The 9,074-nt window shown below is 41.8% G+C and overlaps 1 long non-coding RNA gene across 1 annotated transcript; it reads left to right on the forward strand.

Moving 5' to 3' along the window:
• Positions 1-310: 310 nt before the first annotated feature.
• LOC143788287 (uncharacterized) lies at positions 311-1,928 on the forward strand. The gene is made up of 4 exons (XR_013218595.1): positions 311-779; positions 1,365-1,440; positions 1,691-1,745; positions 1,849-1,928. It is a non-coding gene; the product is annotated as an uncharacterized LOC143788287 (long non-coding RNA).
• The last annotated feature ends 7,146 nt before the right edge of the window (positions 1,929-9,074 follow it).

Raw genomic sequence — 9,074 nt, forward strand, 5'->3', positions numbered from 1 at the left:
ATGTTCGAGACGTAAATTTTATTTGTCAAAAAACGTTTTCTAATAGGCTTGTGCAGCGTATAAGCGTCTTGTCTATCCAGCCACTCAGTCACGTCAGATTTCTTTCGTCTCTCGTCGCTCTAAATAATTTGTCAATTCCTCCGAACGATCTGGAATTGCTAGCTGTAAAATATTGTTTTTCTAATATGTGATCCCGGGTATTAGAACCCATGGCTGAATAAAATGATTGTATCTCGATAATCAGTAGCCTCCTGCTTTCAGAAATTCAACTGTATAAAATTTCATATGAAACGCTGTATTTACCCCAAATATTCCAGTCCAAGATGTTATTTAGATTTTAACACAACAGCTGCGAGTCATTAGTGTAATCCGATACTGCCTGGTTGAAAACGCTGAAGAGCCGGACACAGACACGTTGTTTCTTTTCTCTTTAAATACAGGTCAGACTGCTACAGCTTTGGCACAGAAGACATCTTTTCTGCGAGTCTGAATAGCTGTTATTTTAAAAGGTAAGTGCTAACTGATTTATTTGCGCCCCGATATTATAATTCATGTACAGTATATATCTATCACTGCAATGTCTAGTTAGTTATTTTTATTTTTTACTATAATTCATGTACAGTATATATCTGTCATATAGTTATACACTGAATCTTTCTAATTCATATATAGTTGTTGTCTCTTGTTTGAAGAATCCGAAAAGCGAAACAGCACTTGTCGGGCACAGGAGGTGACCTGCCTTCCCACGTTCATCTCTACCCGTCCCCACTCAGCTTCAGGTAAATACCTCACGGCTCTGTGATCAGTGTTTTTCTGTCTTTTCATGTGCCGTCTGCCTTAGGAATTTAAGTTTCCTTCTGCGGTATCACACTGTCATCTAGTGGCCACCTCTTTAACTTCAGTATTTTACTATCTCTCTCTTGCTTAGCAGCAATTATTATTCCCACATTTGTGCCATTATAGAATCTATCAACACCATCACCAAAGCCATTTTTGATGTGAGGGCATTGCCATGTATATATTTATACTTCTGATTGCCTATTTTTAGTTATACTCTTCAATCAGATATAAGACTGACATGCGGTTCTTCTAAAGAGGCGTTGGAGGTCCTATTTCTTCCAACACCCTGTCTTTTAAAGATATGTAATTTTTAAAATAATATGTCAATAAAGATATTTTTACTTTTTTTTACTAATGTGTCACTTCATACCTTGTTAGGTAATTTTTGTCAGCACTAATTCATATATAGTATATATTTGTTATATAGTTAAATCTGTATTTATCGTCGGTATAAAGGCTTGTGACGGGGCGTAACTGGGGTGTGTTTCTGGGTGTTAACACTCGGCTTGCTTTCTGACCCGCAGAATAAATACAGCTGTCTGTAGTCCTGTACAGCCACCAGAAGTCAGACGCAGTCTAATCTCTGAGCTATTCGGAAATGTAAGTATATAAGACAGTTGTCTTATTATTCGCAAATGCTTAATTATATTTAACTATGCGTCTCTAAAACATAATTAAGGTTGTTACTTGTTTAATAATTTGTGTAATGCAGTAGTTAATAGCTGTTAATACATCCTAACTAGCGTATTCAGCGCGTACTTATCACTTATGTTTGGTTAGTATAGACAATATTTGTGGTGTGAAATTAATATAGACAGTACAAAAATTTACACGGATAATTTATTTTTAGATGGAATCCCAAAATTTTTCGGCTTTTTCCGTCCTACTTGAGGAAACGATATTAGGTATGTTTCAAGCTTTATATAAATGCATCTGTTAGTGTGCCATTCTAAGTAAGTGCTGTTATGTATATTATATTTATATTGTTTTTATTCTTTCTTGTTTAAGATGAACTTGTCAGGGACCTCTCGGATGATATTTTTAACATCTGCAGCGTGCCTGCTCTGGAGTGCGATACAACCGGAGCTGAGTATAGTATCGCTGATGAGACTGATGCGTGGGCTTTTGCCCAGGACATTATAGGTGCGCTGTGTGTCTGTGCGTGTGTGTATATATCTTTTAAGTATTTAGACGTGTAATCATATATTAATTCTTTACTGATGCCGACATGAATCTCTTTTAAGTATTTAGACGTGTAAATATATATTCATTCTTTACAGATGTCGACCAGATTCCAGAACCAGCTACCTCGGAACACAATCAGATGATTGTTGAAGACCTGTCGTACCAGACCCCTACACCGAGAAACAGTCCTGTTTCTAGAGCCCCTAAAAAACCGCGAGGACCTGCGAGCAAGAAAGGAAAAGGTAGCAATCGTATGAAAACGTGTTTTTGCACAACCGCTCTGAGAAAATCCCCCTCGTCACTACTAAGGCCTATATCTTTATTTATAGCTTATAAACTGAAGCCTAGAAGGATTTTCACAAAAGAGAATATACACCTGCTAGTGGAGAACCCCACAGAAGCTCCAGAAGCCGCCACGGCAGTCATCTGCCCCATATCGCTAGCCCGTAAGTATATGTTTTGATATACGTGCACACTCTCTGTACAGTCAATGATACACGTGCTTCTGAAATGAGATCCTGATCACACACATATCTGACACATATCTGGCACATATCTGACACATATCTGGCACATATCTGACACATATCTGACGCATGTATAATCTTTCCCGCAGCTGTGCGCAGCGACACGCGGCGGTCGCGCACATGTCTGACACATGTATAATCTTTCCTGCAGCTAAAAGCAAAGTCATGAGAAAAACACCTCCAGTACCTCTACAGCTCTCCGAGAATGGCGCAGTACCAGTGTGGCCGGCAATACAGTCGTCTAATGGACCTGTTAGAACAGCCCCGGCATCGTCGAGCTGTGTGGTGCACGGCCTGGGAAACCCTGTGTCTGCGGTCCAGCGTGAAATACCCCATTCAAGTGCTGGACAGCCATCGATCAGCCGTGTGAATGACCCCTCGCTACTATATCCAGAAGTGGTAGAGGCACCCCGAAAACATAAGCGAAAAACAAAGCATATTACAGTGCCACCAACCACATCCAGCGCCGTGGGTACCACAGCAACGATGACTCGTGAAGAGCTTGATCGTGAGATTGATCAGCTCGCTGATGGTAAGCAATCAGCCGCAGAACCGATCATTATACGTATGTTACACACTATGCAGCCGCCAGCGGCATATCTAACTGTACCTGCTAACTCCTCTGGCGCTGCCCCCACAGGCGCCTCTAATTTGGGTGGCACATCTCATGCTTGTGTATCTAACTCTGTTAATGTTAAGAAACGGTTAAAGAGGGCTTTACCAGCGAGTGTTAAGTTGTGTAAAAAGCCGAGGATTCAAGCGCCACCTACAAATCTGACGCATGAATCCATCAGTTGGGGGGTCGCCGAAATGACTGTGTTTCAGGAGCTGTTCACGCGCTACTTACGCTACAAACTCTGGGGCCCCAACATAATGTTTTTTTGTGATACTTTTGAAAAATTATTATCAACACAAACCCCAACACACGCTAATAAGGCCGAACTATATGCACTCCGGAATCTGCAGCTGGATGGTGAGACAACAGCTGCCACTAGCCCATTATGACTGAATATGGTCGGCCACGGTATGCATAAATCACCTAAATCAACACCACCCAGCTATAATAGGGCTAGAGTTATAAAGAGGGCTCTAAAATTGTTGGTCAGCGCCAGACGCTCGCTATGTTCTAGGAGGCGTCGTGGCGGCATGTGCCCTGCAATACCGCTACAGACGCCACAGTTGCAGCCGCATGTGTCAGACCCGCATTCACATAGCCGAGACCACTCTGCAGATGACCTGCATACATCTACACAAAATTCACAAGCCTCAGACGATGACACAGCCGCTGATGGGGATGTGTTGTACAACGATCATACAGTATTTTTACAACGCATCTATCATCATCATAGGCCTCTCCGCAATTTCAACGGGCATATACATACAAATCATTTTAGATTTGTAAATTTGGAGCGTGTACAATCATTTGAAGAGGGTGTGAATATTGTTCATGACGGCATTCAGTCATTACTGGATAGAATCATCAGGGACATTGAACCTGGCGACTTTGTACAGTTAAGACTTGAAGGTGGCGATACTCTAGACCCTATTTTTGCTACAAAACAGACCAGGGAAGATTTTAATTCCGAATCTTTTTTAAATGCTGTTGCCCGTACACTTCAAAGTAATGCTGAATGCATAGCAACCAATTCGTTAAAGCTAGTCGTCACCATCATTAAAAACCGCCGTGGTGGTGTAAAACAAAAAAGCGCTTGAAATCTATAGCGAGCAGTCAGATCATTAAACAAAAGAGACAATGGCTGTATGATTTTAACAATTACACGACAAATCTGTGTTTGGCTGCTAGTGTGTGCGCCCTGATGGACGACACGGGTCTCGCTGATGCCGATTTACTGAGCCGCTCTAAAAACATACACACAGCACTGGACATCCCTGATGGTCAGTTAGTGAGCTTCAGCGACATTCCTGCATTTGAAAAATATTTGGGGGTCACCATTAAAGTACTGTACTATAGTCAGGGTGACTGGCGCTACTTTCAGAGCGGTAATACAGCTAATGGTAAAACCGTATTCATATTGTTCCACGATCACCACTACTACGGTATCAAAAATATGAAGGGCTTTATCGGTGCTGATTACTTTTGCGAACGCTGCAATTCTGTGTTTCATCACAAGAGCAGCCATACCTGTCAGTATTTTTGTAAGTCGTGTCAGAGAGATGATTGTGTAGAAACCGCTGGCGAGCAACAACCCAGGTGCCCTATTTGCAGGAGTTACTGCCGATCGAGCGAGTGCTTAGATTATCACACACAATTGGGTGTAGCCGACTTAACATTCTGCAGGCTTAAAACATTTTGTGATAAATGCAACCGTTTTGTTTTCAGAAATAGCGAGACTGAGCATAAATGTAAAGGTTTGCGCTGCCCTGTATGTCGCGGCCGTATAAATAAATTCGATGCTCATCTTTGTTACATGCGGCGGTATGTAGCACAGGATGAGACGGATTGTTATATCTTTTATGATTTTGAATGTATGCAGGAGACAGGCATGCACATTCCGAATTACATTTATGCTACTACGCTGTATGGTCACCCCTCCTGGGAGTTTGAGGGTGATACCTGTACACATGACTTTGTACAGTTCTTTACAAGCGGTAAATTTTCAGATCACACATTTATTGCCCACAATGGTGGTAGATACGACTCATACTTTATTGTTAAGGAACTGATTTCTGAAAAACTACAGGTAAAGTTGATAACCCGAGGCGGCCGCCTCTTGTGTGTGACGCTACCGGATCTGTCTATAAGGTTCATAGACTCTCTAAATTTTATCCCCATGAAACTCAGTAAATTACCACAGGCCATGGGTTTTTCAGGAGGCAAAGGACATTTTCCATACTTTTTTAATACCAGAGAAAACCAAAACTATGTAGGCCCCATACCTGATGTAAAATATTATGGGGTGGAGTACATGTCACCTGGTGAGAAGGTAGAGTTCCTGGAGTGGTATGCGACACAGGTAAATACAACTTTTGACTTCAAGGCTGAGCTAAAATCTTATTGCAAACAAGATGTTGAAATTCTGAGATGCGCCTGCGAGATCTATAGAGAGCGTATTATGCAGATGACGCAGAAAAATGTCAAAAAATACTGTAAGCGTCAAAGACAAACGATTGTAGTGAGCAGATGTGTTGATCCTTTTCAGCTCATCACCCTGGCCTCGGTGTGTATGGCAATGTACAGGTTTAAATTTCTTCCAAAAAAGACCATCGGCATTTTGCCTGGTGATAATTATCACAAGGCAAAAAAGCGCTACTCGTCACCGGCTATACAATAACTCATGTATGTAGCCCACTCCGAGAACATCGACATCCGCCACGCATTGAGAGGCGGTGAAAAACGAGTCGGGAAATATTTTCTAGATGGTTATGCCTATGTTAGCGGCCAACACATAGCATTTGAATTTCAGGGGTGTTTTTATCACGGGTGTCCCGTGTGCTATAATGAAAATGACAGGAATAAGGTCACAAACACGTCCTACGGCCAGTCATATTACACCTTTTTTGCTAAAAAGCGCTACTTACAGGCCTGCGGCTACACAATAAGAGTGATGTGGGAGCATGAGTGGAATGAAATGGTTGAAAATGATTCTAACCTTCAGTCATTTCTCCAACAGATGGAATTCCCCGTTCCTTTAGACCCCCGTGATGCGCTTTATGGCGGACGAACTAACACCTTTAAGCTCTATCACCAGCTGGCAGAAGGGGAGACTTTACATTACTACGATTTCACCTGTCTGTACCCCTTTGTAAACAAAACTAAAACATACCCTGTAGGTCATCCAGACATCATCTATGACAATTTTGGATTCATTAAAAAATACTTTGGCATTGCTAAAGTCAAGGTCTACCCACCGAGAGATTTATTTTTTCCAGTTCTACCGGTAAAACTCAACAAAAAATTAATGTTTCCCCTATGCTACACATGCGCTGTAAATTCCCAGGCAGATATTTGTGCGCATAGTGATGAAGAGCGTGCATTGTCAGGCACCTGGTGCACTATAGAGCTCGAGATGGCGATAGAAAAAGGGTATCGGATCGCCCACATCTATGAAATATGGCATTTTCCTAAAACCACTGATGATCTGTTTGCACCCTACATTAAATTACATCTGAGGGAGAAGCAGGAAGCCTCTGGTTACCCTAGCTGGTGCACTGATGAGGTCAAGAAAAGGCAGTACATTGACTCCTTTCTTGAAAAAGAGGGTGTGCAATTACGGCCTGAAAATATAGCCGTCAACCCTGCTAAGAGACAGATCTCTAAGCTTTTCTTAAATTCTTTATGGGGGAAGTTTGCTCAGAGATCTAATCTATCATGTACCAGCATTGTTAGGGATCCAGATGAGCTTTTTAAGTATTTGTTCCTGCCTTACTATGACATCTCGATGTTACATTTCCTTGATGATGACACCGCAACCATTAACTGGAAATACGCAAAAGGTCACCACACCGTCAACAAAAACACAAACATTTTTATAGCGTGTTTTACAACAGCGTATGCCCGGCTAGAGCTCTATTCGCTGCTGGACCGGCTGCAGGAGAGATGCCTTTATCACGACACAGATTCAGTTATTTTTGTACAGAGAGATGGTGAGTGGCAGCCGCCTTTAGGCGATTACCTGGGGGAGCTGACCAGTGAAATACCCGATGGTACACACATCACAGAATTTGTATCCGCGGGCCCCAAAACTTACGGGTACAAACTCAACACGGGTAAAACTGTCTTAAAAGTTAAGGGTATAACACTAAATGTTGGTAACTCACATTCTATTAATTTCAACAGTCTGAAAGATCTAGTTCTGGACTACCTGAGCAATTCTGACACAGATACACAGAAACGTATTGTCGTACAACAGCCGGCCATTGTAAGAAATAAAAAGTACTGGGAGATTGAAACGAGGCCGTTACGCAAAACACAAAAGTGCGTTTATACAAAGCGGCAACTAATTGACGGTTTCACAACCCTGCCTTTTGGGTATTAGCAGAGTATTGTGCTGATGGATACACGCTTGCAACACCCATTCTCATGCATTCTAGCAGGACCGTCTAATTCTGGAAAGAGCTATTTTGTAAAACAACTGCTGTATAATATTGAAACTAATTTTTCTCAGAAACCTGATAATATTGTTTGGTTTTATTCGTGTTGGCAAAAACTATATGATGAAATCTCTCTCTCTTTTCCCCACGCCAGATTTGTGGAGGGTCTGCCGAATACATTCGTAGATGACGAATTATTCCCGCCGGAGAAGGTGAATTTGGCTATTGTTGATGATCTCATGGAGAGTGCTAGTGAAAATTGTGAGATAGAAAAAGCCTTTACCAAGTATGTGCACCACAGAAATCTCAGCATTTTCTACCTGGTACAAAACATATTTTGCCAGGGTAAGAAAAGCCGTACGATAAATTTAAACACAAAATACATGGTGCTTTTTAATAACCCCCGAGATAAATTACAAATTTTAACTCTAGCTCGCCAGATGTATCCCGGAAAAACACGTTTTTTCCTAGAAGCTTTTGAGGATGCCACGCGGGAACCTTATGGGTATTTGTTTGTAGATTTGAGAGCTAATACCCCTGAGGAACTTCGCTTAAGGACCGGCTTGTTTCCACCAGCGTTGCCTGCTGTTTAGGTTCAAAAGAAAAACACTTCTAAAAAGTGAATTTTACCCAGGTATCAGACATTCTACGCTGTGTGCGTTGTGCTGTAAAGATGTCTGAGAGACTCCGGCGTAACTGGGCTCTCTTAAAAACTCTGGTGAAGGCAACCCCGGCTGTCCGAAAGTCTATTTTGCGCAATGCAAGCAATGATTTAATTACGGCCATAGGCGAGATTGCTTTAAACATCTTAAAAGGCAGGATTCCGCTGAAAGAGCGTCAAAAAGGCATATTAAAGAAGTGGCGTAAAGCTATAAGAACCCTGAGCGACAGATCTCAGCCCATAAAGAAAAAGAAGCGGCTACTAAAGCAGGCCGGCGGGTTTATCGGCCCTCTTTTAGCTTTTGCAATCCCTATAATAACAAGCCTGCTCGCAGGAAGATAATGGAGCATACAGAGAAAATGTATCTAGTCCCCAAACAGGAGCTAGACAGACTAAGACCCGGCGCTACAGCTAACATACGCGACAGTGTTATTCAACGCCTTGATGGCGAAATTAGCGACATTTTACAACGTCGTGACATTCCCGATGATGTGAAAATTAAAAAGTATAGCACAGTGCTACAACGATACTTGGTGCATACGCGGCACAGCTCAAAAGAAGTAACGGCTTTAAATCTCGTTAGCACTCCTGATCCTGGTCAGCAACAATTGTCAAATACCGACTCTGATAAAAATCAAGAGATCGCTGAAATTGTCAGCCACATAAACCAAAGATATAAAAAGAATGCTGAATTTTTACTAAGGTTACTACAGAATAAAAATGTTACAGCATGGAATAATAAAGCTGAATTTATTTTCAAAGGATCCGTAATACCGGGGTCTAACTTACTGGATTTGGTACGTAGCACT

This window comes from Ranitomeya variabilis, chromosome 8 (genome assembly GCF_051348905.1).
Source record: "Ranitomeya variabilis isolate aRanVar5 chromosome 8, aRanVar5.hap1, whole genome shotgun sequence".
Taxonomy (NCBI): Eukaryota; Metazoa; Chordata; class Amphibia; order Anura; family Dendrobatidae; genus Ranitomeya; species Ranitomeya variabilis.